Source organism: Protopterus annectens, chromosome 7.part0 (genome assembly GCF_019279795.1).
Source record: "Protopterus annectens isolate FY-2018-M chromosome 7.part0, PAN1.0, whole genome shotgun sequence".
In the NCBI taxonomy this organism is placed as follows: domain Eukaryota; kingdom Metazoa; phylum Chordata; order Ceratodontiformes; family Protopteridae; genus Protopterus; species Protopterus annectens.
In genome coordinates, this window is record NC_056739.1 from 1,157,374,075 (window position 1) to 1,157,396,271 (window position 22,197).

The window sequence follows — 22,197 nt, forward strand, 5'->3', positions numbered from 1 at the left end:
AAGTTTCATCATATGACTGTTATTTCATTTAAATAGAGAAGACTGGATCTTTAGCAAGATTTATTGAAGACTGTGGCAGTTGGCTAGCAAAATTGGTCTTTTGTATTGACAGTCTCCTGGCTACATTATGTGTCTTTTTTTTCCTGAAGTTTGGAACATCATATACGTCCTATTATGAACAAACAGTTATGGAAGTCAAAATTGTGGCAAAGGGAAAGAATTTAGGCACATAACCCAAAAAAGCACCAACTCCAGTGGTGGATGGCACCACCTCTCATTGGACTTGTTTCTCATCTCCCAGTGAAATGAAAGGACCAGTGAGTTCCTGGTCCTAGAAGTATTGCATTGTTTGGTAGTGCAGCTTGAAGAGGAGATGTGATAGTCATCCACTATGGTTAGGGGGGAAACTAATCAGAAGAATACCAGCAAATAGAAGCACTGGCTATTAAGGACATGGTGTCTGAATTTGTGTAGACCATTTCAGTCCTAGCAGAATGCAGAGGGACCTGATTTTAAGTAGTGGGTAGTAGCTATTATTGTATGGATAGAAGCTTGGGAGATAGGAGATAGATGATGGCAGGTAGCAAGGAGGTGAGAGAAAGGGTTGACTGATGGTAGCAAGGTGGTGAGATGGTGCATTTCTTGAACTTGGTCATAAAATTGTGGAGTGCTTTGAAAATGCATTTAGAATCTGGTGTTGTAGAGGAGTGGGGATGAAACTGCAACCAAGATAAGACAAGGCGAAACTTCAGTTGTTAGATAAAATAATTGTAGAATTGTAGTCTTAGAAGCTGAAGGGACAAAATGAGTATTTAATTACCTTTGAAAGATTCTAGGGAATAAAGGAGTTTTTCTTAAAATAGCCTGCAGTGGTATTAGAAGCTGAGGGAAATCTGGTGGAAGTGAAATACAGAGAGGCATCCATCTTTTAAAGGGATTGGAGTTTGGAAATTAAAACGAGTAAGATGATATTTGTGAGATTTTGGGGAAAAATGACAGGAGATGGGAAAATGAATGCAACAAAGTCTAGAAGATTTAGGATCTTTGCCTGGAAGTGTTTGCATAGGTATTTTTATACCCGAAGTAGACTCCACAAAGAATTTTTCCTCAGATGGATAGCAAATGTTGGAGGTGTGACAGGCAAGAAAGAGGAAGCTGGGAACATATTTTTTGGGAGTGTAGTGAGCTGGCAGACTTTAGGGATTAAACTTTAAGAGACCGGAAAAACAAACTAGCGAAAACCACCGCTAATTCAAAAGCCAAGAACTCGACTCAGGCCAGTCCAAAAGGTAAAAAACATGAAAAACAACAAATTTTATTAAGCCACTGTAAAAGCTTTTCGTTAGTACCTTGCACTAACTTCTTCAGACAAGCAAAACATTCCCACCATTACAAGTGAGTTTAAATACCAGCATTGAAACACTTAACCACACCCCTTGCTCTCCCTTTAGCTCTTTAAAGGTACAGATCACAGCTAACTAAGGTGCATTTGCAATTCTCTATTAACATAATAAAAAAATAAAAGTCATACACCGAGACTGTAATAATAGCAGGCTTTAAAACTGAAAGAAAAAAGCCCAATATTTTGATTATAAAACTGTATAAAGTAGATAAATATGTAAAATATATAATAACATAAAAATAACAATGTTCAACCTACAGCATAAATACTAATAATGGAAGGGTGACGCTTCCTAATCAAAAATTACCTATGCATACATTGTATCTTGCCTGCTTTCAAGTAAAATAACTAATGTAATGATTATAATAGATATAATGAAATTAATGCATACTGTCCTAAGTATCTAAATAACTAGAACAGCTACCCAAGAAGAATAATATAATATTAATCATATCTCACTAAATAAAAATAATATAGAAATATAAAATATGACGTAACACATAAATTTAGGCTACTCAGTATAGGCTTAATACTGTCATTAAATAAAACAGGTCTAAACGTTAGCGTATCTAGACCTAAAATTACTAAATAATAAAATATGAATCAATAATATATATTGTAAAATAATGATAATGATGTATAATCATAACAATAACTGATAACTATTAACCCTCCACCACTGTCTACTAATAAAGAGTTATAATACCATTAATTTGTCGACTCTAATTTTTCATTTTTTGACTCTCATTATAAAAAAACTGTGAGAATAAACAGCTCATCACCTCTTCAAACTTTTAAGTTTTAAAAAACAACTAATGGATAACGAGCTGTTAAGACCAGGGGGGCGATAAGCTTCCAATCTTAATTGCCAAAGAAGCTCTTTACATTCTAATCTATATGTCTCAGGTCCATAAGAATTGGTATTATACAGTTGATCTATAACCATAAATGTAAACTCATGGTTTGGGTTGTTCTGAATGTGCATAGCCAAAGCATTGTCCATTTTCATTCTTCTTATGGCATACAAATGCTCGTACATTCTTTCCTGGAGTTTCCTCTCAGTCTTGCCAATGTAATGGGGCATGATGAACATTGAGCAAGGTATACCACTTGGGTACTGGAACAAGTGAAACGTCCCCTGATGAGGAATTTCCTGTTCTTAACTGTAAAGGCTGTACCTGCCTGGACAAATCTGCAATACTTGCACATATTACATTTATACATCCCTGATCTTGGTGTTACTAAATTTTGCGTAGATTCCAGAATATTTTTGATGTTAGGGCCCCTTCTCTATGTTATCAATGGGGCTTTATCAAAAATTGGACCTCCAAGTAACTCAGGGGATAGTAATCGCCAGTTCCTCTTAATTATAGTAACTATGTCATTGGCATCTGTATTAAAAGTTAAAATAAAATTGGACCTGGACATGTTTCCCTGAGAATCATAGCATACAGGTGATGGTGAATGACTCAATTCAGGAACAACATGACTCAAGATAGAAGAAAAATAGCCATTAGCTCTCTTGGTCTTAACTTCAAAACACAACTCATCAATCAAGGTTTCTGGATAACCTCGATCCAGAAATAAATTGGCTATGAAATCACACTCTTCCAAAAATTCACTATCCCTTGACACCATCCTAGCTGCTCTTACAAGTTGTCCTTTGACTATAGCCTTTTTCTGGTGAAGTGGATGGTCACTATCATAATGTAGATAAGAATTTAAGAAAGTTGATTTCCAATGGATTCTGGCTCCAGACTGACCTAGACTTCTGTCTTTATAAAGTTCCACATCCAAATAGGATATCTTCTCCATGTCTATTGTACAAGTAAATTTCAAAAAGTCAGACGAATTATTGAAGCCGATCACTAGGTCTTGGGCTTCTTCCAGTGAGCCATTAAACAAGATAAAAATGTCATCCAAGAATCTTATGTACAGAACGACTTTCTCTTGAATAATATTATTGGGAAAGGCAAACTTATTTCCCAATGAGTCATGACCAAATTAGCTACAATGGCGCCACACGGAGACCCCATAGGCACACCAATCAACTGATGGAACCATCTGTTATTGAATGTGAAATAGTTACATGTCAAAATAATATTCAACAATTCGCTCACCATAGATATCTCTTTGGGTGGAGCTTGGTAATAAATCATCTTCAATTGAATCCATTCAAGTGCTACCTCATGGGGAATTGAAGAATATAAATCAATGACGTCAGTGGTCAAAAAATAGGCATTTCCTTCAAAGGTAGCTAGTCCAACTTTTTCCAAAAAGGACCAAGAATCTCTGGCTATGTGTGGTACCTGCGATACATATTGTTTGAGGATGGTGTCTACTACCTTCGCTGCTGCATAGCTAATACTACCCCTCGCGTTCACTAATTGGCGCATAGGGGGATCACCAATACTTTTATGAGTCTTGGGATTCCCAAATAATGCTGGAATGCGTGGTGAGGGTACTGAAATAAAATTGTAAATGTCCATATCCAGAGACCTACTAATGAACATGTCTTCAAAGTATGACCGCACACGGTTCATACTAATATTCAATTCATTCGTAGATACTTCTCTATAAGTCTCTGTAGAAAGTATCGCTAAAAGTCTATCTATATATTCATCTTGTTCCATAGCTACTAATCCACCTCCTTTGTCAGGTTTCATTATTCTGATAGAAGAAGAACTGAGAGCTTCCAATGAGTCCAATTCAATTTCAGAAATGTTGAAGTGGGTCTGTCGTTTACACTTAAGCAAATTCCTAATGTCCACATCACACTTGTGTTCGAACACTCCCAAGCAAGGGGCCAAAGGTGGATTATATGTACTTGGAATGTGATACATAGGCCTTGGTTGGACCGTCTCTCCCAATAAAAGGGCCAAGTTCAACTTTCTCGCAAAAAGTTTAAGGTCTAAAATTGATTTATCAACACTAGCACGTCTAGAGGGTATAAAAGTTAAGCCCTTGGCTAAAATGTCATCAAGGGGTTGGGAGAAAACAAAATTTGAATAATTATATATTTTGAAGTCCTTCCTTGTGTTATATATCACTTCAGAGGGTTTATTTGATCGGGTATTAGACAATCTAACATCTTCCATCAGTTCTTCCTCGATTTGTATTTGTTTCTCGTCATTCTGCTCAATGTTTGTTGAGGAGACGAGGCTTGTGTTTGAAAATTTACCCCGACCAATCCTGTATCAAATTGACTTGGATTATCAATATTATCTCCCTGCTCCATCCACTCCTTCTAGACTCAGTCTCTCTTGAATGGCCCCCTTGTTCTGCTCCATAACTGGTGTTATATCGCCCTCTCCACAGGGCCTCACTGGATGTTTCGGTAGATTAGGGTTAATTTTCAGAAAATTACCCTGAGACTTAGGGGGTTTTGGATATGCTACACCATCCTTATAAGCCTTAATGTGTCTTTGTAATTTTTTTACTTTAGTTGAGGTAATCTTTGTTATATAGTGGTCAATGCTAGTATATGACCTTTCATATTCAAATCTATACCTTGGGAAACAAACATCAGTTTTTATCTCTTCATCTAACATGGATAATTCCTTATTCAACTCATTAATAGTCTCTTGATAATGTACACTAATTAGGTTTAACAACTCATTCCCATGTCTATCAAACAGGGCTATCAAATCCTGGTGGAATTTAGAACCTTCCTCTAGTCCTGTTGGGTATTGCCAGGATCGGAGGCCTTTAGGGACTATGTGTGCTTGCCTACATTCATTGAAATATGCCACCTCAAGTTGTAATTTTCTACTTTTAAGTAGTTTTTGATCAAATACATGTAATTTAGTAGGCAGGCTCACATTCTCGTGTTCAATAACTTCATTACTAGCTCGGTCATTTTCGAATCCAAAAGGGAACGACCTATTAAGCCATTCCTTTAAATTAAAATTCACATACCTTCCCTTTTGGCCATCCGAGATGTTGTTCTGTTGTTGTGCTAAACCAAGTGCACAGAGCCCCAGCTCTTACAGCCACTTACTAAATTCTTCATATTCCCTTCTCGTTCTTGCGTCAACAAATGAGTTGTAAGATTAGGTAGAACCTCTGATTCATTAATAATTCCATTAGGTGAAGTCAAACCCAAACATCCAGTTAAAGGCATCCGCAAGGAGCGTGTTTGTTAAGTATTAAGTCCATTTAATAATGAAGTACTCTGCGAAAGAGATTCCACACGTTGCATTAAGTTTTCCACTTTCTCAGTGAGAAGGTTGATTAAAATAGTTAAATCTCCTGGCTCTGGCATAGTCCCTGCTGGCGATGAAGCGGTGGACATAAAAACACCAAAGAAATAAACTTTCAAGACCGGAAAAATAAACTAGCGAAAACCACCGCTAATTCAAAAGCCAAGAACTCGACTCAGGCCAGTCCAAAACGTAAAAAACATGAAAAACAACAAATTTTATTAAGCCACTTGAAAAGCTTTTCATTAGTACCTTGCACTAACTTCTTCAGACAAGCAAAACATTCCCACCATTACGAGTGAATTTAAATACCAGCATTGAAACACTTAACCACACCCCTTGCTCTCCCTTTAGCTCCTTAAAGGTACAGATCACAGCTAACTAAGGTGCATTTGCAATTCTCTATTAACATAATAAAAAATAAAAAAATCATACACCGAGACTGTAATAATAGCAGGCTTTGAAACTGAAAGCTACCACTGAAATGCATACATTGTATAGCCTAAATTTATGTTATATTATATGTTACGTCATATTTTATATTTCTATATTATTATTTTTATTTAGTGAGATATGATTAATATTATATTATTTTTCTTGGTTAGCTGTTCTAGTTATTTAGATACTTAGGACAGTATGCATTAATTTCATTATATCTATTATAATCATTACATTAGTTATTTTACTTGAAAGCAGGCAAGATACAATGTATGCATAGGTAATTTTTGATTAGGAAGCGTCGCGCTTCCATTATTAGTATTTATGCTGTAGGTTGAACATTGTTATTTTTATGTTATATATTTTACATATTTATCTACTTTATACAGTTTTATAATCAAAATATTGGGCTTTTTTCTTTCAGTTTCAAAGCCTGCTATTATTACAGTCTCGGTGTATGAATTTTTTATTTTTTATTATGTTAATAGAGAATTGCAAATGCACCTTAGTTAGCTGTGATCTGTACCTTTAAGGAGCTAAAGGGAGAGCAAGGGGCATGGTTAAGTGTTTCAATGCTGGTATTTAAACTCACTTGTAATGGTAGGAATGTTTTGCTTGTCTGAAGAAGTTAGTGCAAGGTACTAACGAAAAGCTTTTACGGTGGCTTAATAAAATTTGTTGTTTTTCATGTTTTTTATGTTTTGGACTGGCCTAAGTCAAGTTCTTGGCTTTTGAATTAGTGGTGGTTTTCGCTAGTTAGACTTTAGGGATTCCCTGCAGACTGCTCTTATCGGAGATGCTGGGAGAGCCAATTGGACTGACTGGGGAGATGATTTTTTTGAGTTATGCTATAGAATCGGAATTGCCTAAACATAGTAATGCCTTGCTGAGTTTAAATATGGTGGCTTCCAAAAAAGCAATTATTAGAAAATGGAAATCAAAGTCTACACCAACTTTAATAGAATTAGTGAATGTAGTAACAGAGATAAAACTGGAATTGGGATCTTTAGAAAAGGGAAGGAGCAAACTACATAGGAAAAAAATGGGAATTGTGGCAACAATATATGTAGAGCAGGAATGAGGTTTAAGAGTCAGGATTTGAATGAGCCACATAATGCGTAACTGACAATGACTGGGTTAGTTTATAAGTGGTGCATAATGTTTGCAACTACGGTTGTTTCAATATCTGTGATGTAAATTGTTTGCAGCTAAAGTGGTATCATTTTGCACGTTTTTCATTTATATAAAGTGTAAGATTGCCTTTGTCATATGTGAAAATTTAATAAAGATGTTTGGAGGGGAAAAAAAAGAGATAGGCAAATGAGTTTGCTAAAACAGGGTTAGGTAAAGCAGGCACAAAAATGGGCAATAAGGACTTTGGAGAAAGCTGTGAATATATGCAGTGAGTTTGGGATGCTAAGACCTTTATGGAGCATATTCATGTGAATTTTGCATAGGTGTTTTTTGATGCCTTAAGGTATCAGGCTAAGGAGGGAAATAGAAACCATCAGTGCTGGGGGATGTGGTGAGAGCATAGTAGAGATATTTTTGATATATGTTGAGAGTGTGGGAAGTGAGGCAGTCATTAATGAGCTTATGAAGTGCAGTCAGAGATTTTTGTGCTAGGAATGAAATGAGACTCTTGTCTGGCATGACAAAAAAAGGCTGATTAGGAGTAGGAAATGCTGTATAGGGCTAGAGTTCACAGTTGGCTGTGTCATAGAAGATCCTACAAATCAGAACATGTTGAGGTGAGTGGGAAAGAGGGAAATGAGAGGGAGACACTGTAGGCCTTGATTTTGTCAGTTGTAAGAGGAGTGCAAAGGTAATGAGGTGAGAAAAGCTAGATGGATTGTGGTCAAGTGAGGCTACTGTTTTGGATTGTTGGAAGCTAGCCAGGATAGGGGAGAAGAGGGCATAATTATGAAGTGAAACTTGCATAAGACACGTCAGAATGGGTTTAGCAGTATGGTTTTCACCTAGAGTGTGAAAGTTCGCATTAATATTGAATCTGATGTCCTTTTCATTCTTCCTCACTACTGGGTCTAGGATCCGACTGTATATCCGATATGGCCACTTTCCTGTAGACTTCAGATCCAAGCCTTACCCATAATCCTCTAAACCATCCCTCAGTCCTCAGATCTTGTTTGCCCCCATTCCATTCAGATGGAAGATCAAGCCTCTCTTCAGAATCGTGAATGTTAAGTGCTTTTTTCTTAAATTTTTGTTTGCTTTTTGCGTTGTTTTTCTCTTTATAATGTAAATCTTGTTCCTCTCTCTTTATCGTTGGTTGTTCGGGATAGTTCACTTTTAGAATGTGTGCTGTCTTTTTCTTGCAGAGCGTGCGTGTTAGGTAGTTTAGACTATTACTTTGTCTTGTTTCTTAGTGTGTCCACTGTTTTTTCCAAAAAAAAGTGTATTGTTAAATTATCTAGTATTTTTTTTATCCCTAGCTCGTTTCTTTATTGTCATTGGTGTCAGGCACATGAACTTCTCTATGTTGTTGGGTGTGTGTGTGTGTGGGTGTGTGGGTGGGTGTGTGAGACTGTGGACTTTATTATGGCTGAAAATCTGGATAGACCTACAGGTTTTAAAAAGTGCACTTCTTGTAGGCATAAGATCCCAAATTCTGATGCTCACAAGAAGTGCGTGTACTGTTTGGGAGCTGCCCATCTAGAGGCTCCTTGCTCAGTGTGCAGTGCCTTCTATCCGAGAGCTCTCTCAGATTAAAGGAACAAACTTATTTTGAGAGGGTTATTGCCTGCTGGGGTCAAGCCCCCACAAACCAGGTGATCTGATTTTGTCAGTCTTCATTTATCCTTGACCTTTGGGACACTGTTCCGATCCTTGAAACTGGCTTGGCTGTTACACAGCTCAGGCCAGCCAAAAACTTTCAAGCTACGACTCTGCCCACAATACCCCTCTCCAGATTACTTCAGATCTTGTTTGCCGCTCTTGTCACAAGACGCGTATTACCACATAAAAATGGACAAATGCTCCAGAAGGTTCCTCCACTTTCAGCTAGCAGCCAGTCATTTTCAGTTCAGAGTGCTGCCCTTTGGCCTCACCACAGCCCCGAGGGTGCTCAAGTATTTGGCAGCACTGACAGCTCACTTGAGACTGCATGGATTCTGGGTGTTTCCTTATCTAGATGACTGGCTTATCACCGCTCCCACCAGGATTCTCCTGCTCCAAGCAACAGATTTTGTTCTTCATTTGTTTACTCGCCTGGGCATTACAGTCAACCACTCGACATCTTAACTCAGTCCAGCTCAAGACCTAGAATTCATTGGAGCTCATCTAAACACCATGACTTGTACAGCTTCCCTTCTTCTCATGCTGCAGAAGATAAGATCCCAAGTACAACTTACTAACAGGGTACCTGCATTCTTAGTCCTTCAAACCTTAGGGTCCATGGCAGCAGCCATTACCTTAGTTTCACTAGCAAGATTTTACATGAGAGTACTACAGTGGCTTTTGGCATTCCATTGGTCTATCCTGACCCATCCAGTGACTCGTCCCATTTTAATCACAAGTCCTTGCAAGAGGGACTTATCCTGGTGGATGGATTCCAAGGAAATTCTCTTGGGCTGTCCCTTCGTCTCTCCCCAACCCAAGGCTGTAGTGACCACGGACGCCTCCCAGATGGGGTGGGGTGGGGGGCATGATCTTGGAAGAACACTCCAAGGCACGTGGTCTCCGATGGAGGCCAGTTTGCATATTAGTGTTCTGGAACTGAGGGCAGCACTCTTAATGTTGCAAGCCTTCCAAGCTGTTCTCCCAACAGGCCCTGATTGCAGTTCAGACAACAAGTCAGTAGTCTGGTATATCAACAAAGAGGGCGGAACCAAGTCTTACCCTCTGTGTAGAGAAGCTCTCAGAGTGTGGCAATGTTTGCTATCCTCCAGCTGCTTTCTATTAGCAATGCACATCTCAGGGACCTTGAATGTGATAGCGGACAAATTGAGCAGATGCATTCTCATGCCTCCCGAGTGGTCTCTCAACCCCAGAGTGGCGAAAGAGATTTTCCATCACTGGGGCCAGTCTTGCTGCGACCTCTTTGCATCTCCCCTGAACAACAAGTGCAGCAACTACTTTGCCCTAATTCCCCCCTCAGGCCCTTGGGACTTCTCTCTACCTTACCCCCTTCCCACTTCTTAAAGAAAGCCAGCAGGTTGAGAAGCAAGGTGATCCTCATTGTGCCATTTTGGCCTCGACTAGTCTGGTTCCCCTTTCTGTGGCCTCCCCTGATTCACCATCCATGGATTTTTTTACCCAGATCCGGATCTTCTATCTCACCCAGAGGGACTGGTACACCCCAGTCTTCAGAACATCAAGCTTACAGCTTGGCTCCTCCAATTCCATTAGTCACCAGGCAGAAAAAATTATCTTCTCTTGTCCAGAAAATTGTATTGGCTTCTCATAGACCTTCCACCAGAAAACTTTACAATAGCAAGTGGAAAAGATTTTCTATTTGGGCGCACAATAATGGTCTTAACCCCTTCTCTGCACCAGTTGAAAAGGTACTGGAGTTTTTAGCTACGCTTTTCGACCAAGGAGCCTAGGCTTCTACTATAAAGGTCCAACTAGCTGCTATATCCAATTTCCAGAGTGGCTGTGAAGACCACTCACTTATTTCCCACAAATTGTGTAAAGTGTTCCTGAATGGAACTTTGCAGATGAAACCACCGTATAAAGACCGTCTAATTCCATGGGATCTAACTGTGGTTCTGCAGTCTTTAGTACTTTCCCCCTTTGAACCAGCGGCTCCCTGTCACTTAAAGTTTTTGTCATGGAAGACCATTTTTTTGATAGCTGTTACCTCTGCCAGAAGAATTTCCGAAATAGAAGCTGTGTCATCAAATCCTCAATGTTTGATCTTTCAAAAGGATGGGGTTTCACTAAGAACCAGTCCATCTTTTCTTCCCAAGGTGGTCTTGGAAACTAATATTAAACCATTGATTTACCTGTTTTCTTCCCAAATTTTTCCAACAGAGGTGAATATTGCTTATATTTGCTGGATGTTCATGGATAATTATGCTTCTGTCTCGACAGAATAGAACAGAAATAATTTAGGAAATCGGACCAGTTATTTGTCTCGTTTTCTGGTCCATCTCTGGGGAAATCTGTTTCAGAAGTCACCTTATCAGATGATTGAGAGATTGTATTACTTTCGTATACTGTAAAAAAAAAAAATCTCCAGTTACCAGCACCAGTCAGAGCCCATTCTACTAGGGAAATAGCCACGTCTGCTGTTTTCCATTCCAAGGCTTCCGTGTGTGAAATAAGCGCAGCAGCAATCTGGGCTACTCTGCATGCCTTTATTACTCATTACAAATTGGATCTGGTCTCCGGAGGAAGAGCATCTTTGGCTCTATGGTTCTCAGGAATATCCTTCCATAAGGCCACATGAGCTCTAAGTAGCTGAGGACTCTGTCCCAAAGGTCAAGGATAAATAAAGATTGACAACATCAGATTAAGAAGTTATGTACTTACCATAACATTCCATCTGTGTTGTCGATCTTCATTTATCCTTGGCACCCCACCCTCCTTCCCCCTTCTGCAGACTCCTTGGAGAAACGGATGCTTGTCCTGGTAATTTGTCAGGTTTGACCGTGGGCATAGCCTCTTCATTTCTACAAACATATTCTTCTGACTTCCTGCATAGCTGCAAACTCGATCTGAGATGAGCTGGATAAGGGGTATTGTGGGTAGAGTCTTAGTTTGAGAGATTTTGACTGGCGTGAGCTGTGTAACAGCCGTGCCTGTTCTGAGGATTGGAACCGTGTCCCAAAGGCCAAGGATAAATGAAGATCGACAAGACAGATGGAATGTTATGGTAAGTACATAACTTCTTAGTCTCAGAGCCAAGTAAGAGGGCACCACAGGTCTTCTCCATCCTCCTTGGAGCTGTCTGCTAAACTGAAGAAATTATCGGATCCAAGGGTCTTGAATCCCGCCTCTGCTTTTTAACCCTTGGATCCTACCCTTTCCTCTGATCCATCAGTCTCAGCTCCCAGTATGAGCTCCCCTATTCAGTCTGTCTCAGCGTTGGATCCTAAGAACTTAGATCTGACAGCTAGAGGCAATATCCCAGATCTGGCTTTACAGGCAGTGTCTCTGATGTTACCACCTCAGACACCTAACAAGCCCTTGAGACTGCCCTCGACCACCTTGTCTAGGTCTTACTGGAGCTTCTCCAATCACAACATGGACAGGATGATGGGGAAGTTTCTCAGAGTTCAAATTCAGATGGAGGCCGTTTGTGCTGCATCCCCTAGCAGATCCATGAACTCTCCAGTCAAACAATGACTTTCTCTTTCTCTGATCCGTCCAGCAGTTTCAGAGCCCAAGGATTTGTGACCCTCGAGAGCCATGATGTCAGAGCCTAGGAAGTCCCTGACTTTAGATCAGACAATCACCCTGACCAGCTCTGCACAGTTGTCTTCAGATCAGAGTGGGTCTCGTATCCTAGAGGTCTGTGCCAGTTCTGAGGGTGGGGTTTGGCTCAGATTTGTTTGGATCATTTTCTTCACCTGGTGCCTTGGCTGTAGACAGCTCAGGTCTGATTCTCTTTGGATGCATGGAACAGGGCTGGCCCTGACTTCCTGTCCTTGGAATCTTCGGCTGTGAGGGAGGAGCTAGAGGTTTATCTAGGTTTGTCAGCCTTCCGGGTTGTAGAAAGGGCTTTCTCTGCAGCCAGAGAACCGTCCTCTTCTGTCTTGATTCCTACTTCCCATCCCCCATCTGTTTTTGAGTGCTGAGCCTGTCATTTCTGTTCCATTGAGTCAGCCAATTCCAGAAAGTCTGCATGTATGTCCCACATAGGGACTCCCCTTCTCTTCCAATACCTCCTTGGATCACCCCACTGAGTAGGTCCCCCAGAAGACGTTATGCAAAAGGAGGCGCATAGACTCCCCTGTGGAGTCTCATGGAGGACACGGACTTTGACGAAGGGAAAGGATCCCTCCTGATCACTACCTGACTGTTTCCTTCAGGAACATCATGGAAATCCTTATGCTAAGGGGTGGATGGTCCTCCCAAAATCCTTCCCCTGAGGTGACTGTGTTTTTGAAGGCCTTTGGGTGACCCCCTGGCAGATGAGCTTATCGACCTTGTCTCCTGCCGGATACTGTTGAGCTGATTCCCAAACATTCTGATAAAATCTTATCTCCACCTGTCAACTGCCAATTCTGGAGTAAAGGAGTTGCCATGGATGGTATGGTTGTGGCAGCAGCCACAGTGAGGGAGCTAGCACAGCAGACCTCCACTGTCCATCCTCCAAACAAGGAGTCCAGAGCGATGGAAAGATTTGGGAAGCACATTTATGCCTCAGCAACTTTCACACTGAGGTCCTTGAATTTTATGGTCCATTTCACCTGTTTGCAGAGAGATTTGATCAAAGAGCTGTGAAATTCTCTCGCTGATTCCATGTTGGCGGAGGACCTTAAGTTTCTCCACATCTCCCACTCTATCGTCTGTAGCTAATTCTTCAATGAGGCTAATTTCCCATACAGTGGAAGGTGCCTCTCAAGCAGCCGGCTTAGGCAAAGCCATATGGCGGCATGCCTGGATGAGGCTCTACAATTTCATAGAACCCTTTAAGACTTCCTTTGTTAACGCACCTTTTGATGGTTCCTCCCTCTTTGGACCATCAGTTAAGAAAACTGTTACCTGCAGCGAGCAGGAAGGAAAGACCCTTTCTGCTGGGGGAATCAAGTTTTCTACCCCTTAGCGTACTTTCTTCAGGAACCAAGGAGGTGGCAAGAAAATGTGGTTCTGTAAGTCTCAGGCTCCTTTCCAAGACTCGCAGGGAGATTCCTCTTCTGGGGCAGAGGAGGAGGAGGTTTCAGTGGCATGCCTTGTCCTAGAGGCAGAGGGGGTCCGAAAATCAGGGCTTTAGGGACTCTTTTTCTTGACAGGACCCTATCAGCACTCCTGAAGTTCTGTACAATTGCTGTTCTCTGGAGGCAGTTGGGGGATGTTTTTCTCTGCACCCGGAAGCCTGGACATATATCACACAAAACAAATGAGTGCTTTCCATTATATCCGGAGGCTGTTACATTCCTTTTTCCCTTCTTCCTACAAGACTAAACAAGAATCTCCCTTACATTCCATTCAGTCAGAGGGAGTCAGCAGCTCTAGAAATCCAAAAGCTAATTCAAAAAAAGAACCATCCGAAAGGTCCCAACAAAACAGATAGGATTCGGAACTTAATCCCACTTTTTTTTTGGTGCCAAAGAAAACAGGGGAGCTCAGATCAATCCTGGATCTAAGCAAATTTAATCAATTTGTAAAGAAGTTCAAGTTCCAAATGGTTACGTAATAGTTCTGCCGCTCCTGCGCAAAGAAGAATGGATGTGCTTCATAGATTTTTAGGACACGTACTATCACATAAAGATACACAGGCACTCCAGGCAATTTCTACACTTCTGGCTGGGAACCAATTACTGTCAATTCAGATAACTGCCCTTCGGTTTCACCACAGACCCTGGGTGTTTACCAAGTGCATGGCAGTGGTAGCAGCTCACTTGAGGCTCAAAGGATTACAGCTGTTTCCCTACCTAGACAATTGGCTCCTTACTGGCCCAACCAAACATCGACTGATTCAAGCCAGAGACTATTTGGTGTACATCTCAAACTTTTTAGGACTTTCTGTAAACTTGTCAAAGTCGAAGTTAATACCAGTGCAAAACCTGGAATTTATAGGAACCGAGCTGGATACTTTGAACACGGTGGTGTACCTTCCAAAGCATAGAACATCTTCCTTGAGAAGTCAGATACAGGACAATGCTGTCTCATCCCTCTCCTCCTGCGAGGCTGGTATTAAAGGTTCTGGGTTCCATGTCAGCGGCAATCATACTAATCTCCCTAGTCAGGTTTTTCATGAGGGTGCTCCAGTGGACCTTAGCAGATAAATGGTCACCCCTCCATCATCTTCTCTCCATGCCTGTAAAACTAACTCCAATCTGAAAATGTCATCATCTTTGGTGGATTCAATGTCAGGACCTGCACTTGGGCAGACCATTGTCTGTTTCCCCGCTGGTAGCCACAGTGATCATGGATGCTTCTCAGCTGGGGTGGTGGGGGGCATTACAATGGGAAGTTGGTCCAAGGCACATGATCCCCATTAGACACCAAGTTGCATATCAGCGTCCTAGAGATGAGGGCAGTCCTTCTGTCGTTGCAAACCTTTCAAGAGGACCTCCCCCTAGGGGACCATTGCTGTTTACACAGATAACATGTCAGTGGTCTTGTACATCAACAAACAAGGAGGAACTCATTCTTACCCATTATGCAGGGAGGCCATGGGGGTCTGAGAATGGACAATTTCTTCAGACTGCTTTCTGGTTGCAACACACGTACCCATAAAAAACAACGTATTGGCAGACAGACTCAGCAGGTCCATCTTGTTGATGCCTCATGAGTGCTCCCTCAGTCAGTCAGTAGTGAACAGGATTTTCAGCCATTGGGGCCATCCTTGCTGCGACCCGTTTGCCTTTCCCCTCACCAACAAGTGCAGCAAGTATTTCTGTCACGGAGGGATGCTGTATCCACGACTGGCCCCTGGGTCTCCTCTATGCTTACCGTCCTCTACCTCTGATCCCAAGATTTCTTCAGAAAGCAAACAGGTCAAAGAGCTCAGACATCTTCATTATCCCCTTTTGGCTTCACCAGGTGTGGTTCCCCTTTCTGTGGTCTTATCTCAAATATCCTTAATGGATTCTGGAGCCTTCTCAGAATCTCCTCTGTCATCCGTCAGAACGCCAGCACCCCAGTCTCCACGCCTTCAAGCTAACTGCATGGTTTCTCCAATTCCAATGATTGTTTGACAGTCCAGGCTCGCTTCTACATTGTCCTGGCCTCTCAGAAGTCATCCACTAAAAAAATGTACAAAAGCAAGGGGAAAAGATTTTCTGTGTGGCCTTGCAAAGGGAAGATTGACCCTTTTCAGCTTTGATTCCAGATATTTTACTGTTCTTTAACTACCACTTCGATCAAGGAGCTAGCTTTTCCATGATTAAGCTCTACCTGGGGGGGGGCAATTTCTAATTTTCAGTCAGGAAATCAAAATTTCTCCTTGCCTTCTACTATATTATGTAAAACTTTCATGAAGGGAGTTTTCCTTCTCAGACCTCCAATCAAAGAACCTTCTCCACCTTGGGATCTCACGGTTATTCTTCAAGGATTAACCCAACAACACTTTGAACCAGCAAGCACCTGCAATTTGAAATATCTTTCCTGAAAAACTATTCTGCTTGTGGCTATTACCTCGGTGATGAGAATCTCAGAGTTACAGGTGTTATAAGCAAAACCCCCTTATATTGTCTCCCACAAAGATAGAGTATCCCTTTAAACCAACCCTTCCTTTATGCCCAAGGTAGCCACTGAGTTAAATCTTAACCAATCCATTCAACTCCCAGTATTTTTCCCACTTTTTCAAACAAAGGTGAATATGTGCTACATCTTCTAGATGTTTATCGACAGTTGTTTTTACCTTCACAGAACTGAACACCATAGAAACTCTGATCAACTTTTTGTGTCCTTCTCTTCTATTCTTTTGGGACAGGCAGTGTCTGAGGTCACTTTGGCTAAGTGGATTACAGATTGCATTTCTTTGATTTACCAAGCAAAGGGTCTAAGTTTGCCTTGCTCACCTAAAGCCCATTCAACTAGGTCCATGTCTTCTTCAGCTGCCTTTTCCTTCAGATCTTCCATTGATATTGTGTGCAGCAGCCACTTGGTCTAATATACATACCTTTATTACTCATTACAAGCCAGACATCATTTCCAGAAGCAGAGTGGCTTTTGGCTCAGCAGTGCTCTGTTATATCCTTCCATGAAAGCCACCCAAGAGTTATGTAGCCGGGGAGTCTGACTCAGTAGTGAGAAAAAATGAAAAGGACAACATCAGATTTATAAGTTATGTACTTAACATAACTTGGCATCTCTGTTGTCTTTCATTCTTCCTCACTCCCCCCATCCATCTCCCTTCCTTTGTTCCTGGAAGATTTCCTAGATATCTCCAGAACTCACAGGTTCTTGGTTTGAGCCTGCTCAGGAGATTGTCTTTTCTATAGTTTGATTATTGTCATGTGAAGGCAGTTTTTTCATAGAGCTTTAGGCTTGGATTTGAAGTCTATAGGAAAGCGGCCATATTGGATCTGATGGTCGGATCCTAGGCCCAGTAGTGAGGAAAAATGAAGGACAACACAGATGCCAAGTTATGGTAAGTACATAACTTATAAAGACATCAAATGTCAAATTTGCAAGTGAGGAATACCACTGCAGCCCTTCCACAGAGGGTCATTTAGTGCCCAGGGAATGATATATTTTCTTTTTGGATAAGGTGTTACTGTTCGGGAAACACTGGAAAAGTGCTTAAGGCACTGTAAGATTTGATCTAGGATTAGGGGTTAGGAGTTACTGTGATTAGCTTAACTTAACCATGAAGGTGCAGTTAACTGGCTTCTGGTTTGCAGTATATGTATTATTTCAGTGATGCTCACACTTTAGCAATGTATTTGAGGATTATATTTATATGTGGTAATATGTCTGCAGAACTGTATTGTGATACTTACTGTTTTGAATGCACAGTGTATTGTTTGTTAATAACGTAATTTTTCAAACCTTTATTAAATTGTCATATAATGCAATAGGTACAGATGGATTAATAGAAAATAGAACAAGCCACAATAAAACATTCAGTATTTTCATGCATTGTATATACAACTTTTCTGTAAAAATTACCATTGACTTGCAGACTTCCAGACTTCCAAGATGACTGCACAATGATCAACAACTTAATTTCAGCTGTCCTAGTAAGAAAACAAAAACTGAGAAAAAGGGGTGCCACTGAAACTTTTTTTGGATAAAATTCAGTTACGGACTAGCAAGTACATTGCCTTGATGTTAGCAAGGAAGAAACTTGGAGAACCTGAAAGAAAAAAAAAAACAGAAAAGGTGAAGAGAAAACACACTGGCTGGGAAGGATCTTGTAAAAGTATTAAAAATTGGAGACAGCAGAGTGTTTGTGGACAATACTCCCCCGGCAGTGTAAACTTTGGCTGTATATGATTGTCATAGTTGAAGTGACACCTGAACCAGTATGTAAAAATAGTAAAAGGGGTTATGGAGGGATGTTTTATTCCCTGTACACAAAGTATAAGAGAAGCAAATTTATCCCAGCATTCAAGAAAAATCAATGGCAGGTGTGACATTCAAGCTGCTTATCCAGCTGTCTTCACAGTATTTTGTCCTGAAGGATCAAATACATTTTTTGATTTAGAATAAGCTAATAATGAGATAAAAACTTTTATCCACCAAAAAGTGAGCCATCAAGTAGGAGTTGTCTCTGCTTCTCTTTCTTCTGACACTAAATCTTATAGAGAAACTTTGCCAGTGAAACCTTTTACAGTGTTCCAAATGAAAATGTTGGAAATAAAGAAAAAGCACATGAATTGACTATAAAAATCAAGAGTACATTAGATGTGAGCCAGAGTCTAGTGTTGGGAGACGTAGATGATAGGAAGGCGACCAGTAACACAAGTTAGTGAGTAAATGTGTGATTATAAAGCCTTAATCACATTTGTGGAATATGGTTTTTCAAATAAAAGTGGCTGAGAAAAGGCCAGACTTTTGTACACTTTGTTAATCTTGTGGGTAGACTGTAAAGCATATACCTCAAGTTATATCTTTAATGTTTAGAAGGACATGAAAGCGGGAAAAGTAAAGCATGTACCCCACATTATTTCTTTAATTTTTAAGAGAACACACGAGAAAAAAGAAAAAACTGTAAATAAAAAAATGTTGTTCTTATTAGTATTTGTAATAAAACATTTTCTGAAGTGAACTGTATGCTGTGTTCTAAAGCAGATGTTCTTCATTCCACATTGCTGCAGTCCTAACTATTGGGTAGTCCGCTGTCCAGTCGGCCCGAATACCAAAGTATATGGCTGACGTCGGTCAGGGCGCATTAGACTGACGCCAGTACGTCAGGGTACTAATGCGCATGACCGACGCCATATCCTCAGTCTTTTTTGCCGCATGGTCCGATGCAGAAGCAATTTTGCGAGTGCAGGTTGGCGTTCTGAAAGTTTCTGAAGTCAGAGTTTCAGACCGAATCAAAGTTGGCTAAGTACCGCGTTGGGGAATATTTTGGTTTTAACTTGCCTCAGTATTTAACCGGATGTCAGAAAAAGTGAATAACTGTATTTCTTGTGGGAAACAGATACCTCATAGGGATTACCATACTTTGTGTATACCTTGTTTAGGGCCTGAGCACGACGTTGTTGGATGCTGCTCTTGTGCTAGATTTAACAAACGCACTATTAAGAGAAGGTTAGACTGTGCCAGGTTAGTGTTTGGGAAGCGTTGTAATTATAAAATGCCGTCGGATGCTCCGACGCCGGCTTCGGTAAAAAAACGCAAAGATAAAGCAGCAAAGCCTAGAGTGGAGGAACCGACAGTCCCAGACGTCGGTTCTTTAGAAGGCTCAGTGGAGCCGGAGGTTTTGCCAGGTGTTTCTTTGGAGTCTCAGGGAGAGACTTTACTGTTACAGGATGTATCCTCTCAGGAAGTAGGCCAGGCTGAGGGGGCTTCTCAGGTGGCTGTTCTTCCCTCTCTTCCTAAGGTGGTTAGAGCCTCCCCTTCTGTTTCCAAGGCTTCTTTGAGGGGCAGGCCAAGTTTAGCTTCAGTGGGGGTTTCTCCTAGTGCTTCAGGGTCTTTGCCTAAGAAACATATGCTTAAAATGGCAGAGGATTTGATTACTATGATAAGGGGTTCTATGCCCCCTTCTGATAAGAGGCCTAGGGTGGAACCTGAGTTTGAGAGTTTTGAGCAATGCTCGGAGGCTTGAGTCTTGGCTGAAGACTTGCAGGAGTACCCTCCTTATTCTGATTCTGATGTGGATGATTCTACTCCTTCTGCTTCTCCTCCTGAGGATTTTTCTTTTTCAGAGACTCTGCATTCCATGAGGGAGCATTTTAAATGGGAAGGTCAAGATTTCTCTGATTCCAGGAAAAGGCTTAGGGAATTCTTGTTTTTACCCCAGCATAGGCCTTTAGCTATACCTCCTGTCTTGAATGTGGTGGAAGATGTGTTTGCAGAGGCTTCCCTGAATCCTGATTCTTTGCCTCCTGCCCCAGTTAAACTGGATAGGTATTATAGGGTGCCTGAAGCTCATAAGTATCTTTTTAAGAGTCCTAGGGCAGACCCGGAAACTGTCTCTCAGGGGCCTAAAGGTGTGAAGGCCTCAGTTGTTAAAAATCCTGTCCCTCCTGATAAAGAGGCAAGGGCTTTGGATAGATGGGGAAAGAAAGTGTATACTTCTTCCACTTTAGCCATGAGGGCGTTGAATTGTCAGTTTCACATGTTAAAATATCAGAATTATCTTCTTTCACAGTTGAAATCTAAGGTGGATGCTCTGGCGAAGGTATTGAGTGTAAAGAGTTGCAGGATTTAGTTCATGTGTCTGAACAGGTGGGTAAACATTCCTTGCAGTGTGGTTTTGATGCTGTGCAGGCCTCCTCCAGGGTGGCTGCCACTGGTTCTGTTCTTCATAGGCACGCCTGGTTGAGAGATCAGAATTTAGCTGAGCATGTTAAGACAAGGATTTTGGATGCTCCTTTACAGTCTGATGTGTTGTTTGGTTCGCCTGTGGAAGCAGTTTTGAAGAAAATGGAGGACAAGGCTAAGTCTATGCAAACTGTTAAAGATTTTTTGCAGGTGCAGCCTCCGAAGTTTAGTAGGAATTGGCCTACTAAGGGATGGACTTATCCTGCTTATGATTCCCAGTCTAGGGGTAGGTCTAGACGTGGTAGGGGCAGAGCTCAGGGTTCTTTTAGGCCTAGGACAGGGAGTTCCCCTGCTCAGACTTCTGGTGAGGGCAGGGGTCAGTCCTTTCGTAAGCAGACCCAATGACCTGCCTTTTCAGCTGCCAGTTCATTCTCGCCTGGCAGCACCGTTGGGAGGAAGGCTGTCTCTTTTCAAAGAAAATTGGGATTTAATTACCCAAGACAGATGGGTTCTGGATATTATTCACAACGGTTACAGGTTTTATTTCCATACCTTGCCTCTTACAAAGGCATGCCAGACATTCCTCCTCTACAACGACAAGAGGCTCACAAGCAGATTTCTCTGTTACTCCAAATAGGGGCCATTCAGCCAGTTCCTGTGCCAGAAAGGGGCCTAGGATTTTATTCTCGCCTGTTTCTAGTACCAAAGAAGGGGAACACGTGGAGACCAATTTTGGATTTATCTATCCTCAACACTTATCTGGACATTCCCAAGTTCAAAATGTTGACGTTACAACAGCTTTTACCTCTGCTGGGCAAAGATCACTGGATGGTAACTTTAGATCTCAAGGAAGCTTACCTTCATGTGCCTATAAGACTAAGTTGCAGAAAGTATCTGCGTTTTCGAGCTGGAAATTCTCATTATCAGTTCTCTGCATTGCCCTTTGGCTTATCTACTGCCCAGAGTATTCACAAAGGTTCTGGCTCCAGTGATAGCTTACTTCAGGCTAAAAGGAATTCAAATCTATCCTTACTTGGACGACTGCCTGATTCTGGCTCAAGAAAAGGAAGACCTTCTACAGCATTTGGAATATGTCATAGCAGTGCTAAGATGCCTAGGGTATTCTGTGAACGAAATAAAGTCCAGTCTAGTACCCTCTCAAGACATGTGCTTTCTGGGTGTGAGACTGAATACAGCAGCCCAGATGGCCTTTTTAACCCCGGACAAACAAAGGAATCTTTCCAGTTACTTCCATCAACTATCTCTTCAGTCCGGGCTGACTGCAAGGACAGTCCTTCAAGCCTTAGGGTTCATGGCATCTTGTATTCTGGTGCTTCCCAATGCCAAACTGCATATGAGGAAGCTACAATGGTATCTCAAAATGTATGGACACAGCACTGCCAGGATTTGGACACTGTCATTCAAATAATACCTTGCATTCAAAAGGAATTTTTGTGGTGGGCTCAGGAATGTCACCTAAACAAGGGACTCTCTGTGACCCGGCCAGAGGCGAGTCAGATTCTAACGACAGATGCCTCAGACATTGCTTGGGGAGCTCATCTAAATGGAAAGTGGATACAAGACAAGTGGCCTGCCAGACTACAGCATCTACATATCAACATGAAGGAGATGTTAGCA

The 22,197-nt window shown here is 41.4% G+C and overlaps 1 protein-coding gene across 5 annotated transcripts in view; it reads left to right on the forward strand.

The window, feature by feature from the left end:
- The window catches only part of HERC1 (HECT and RLD domain containing E3 ubiquitin protein ligase family member 1), a 3,987,333-nt gene that overhangs the window by 1,497,507 nt on the left and 2,467,629 nt on the right, over positions 1-22,197 (forward strand). The window lies entirely within an intron of this gene.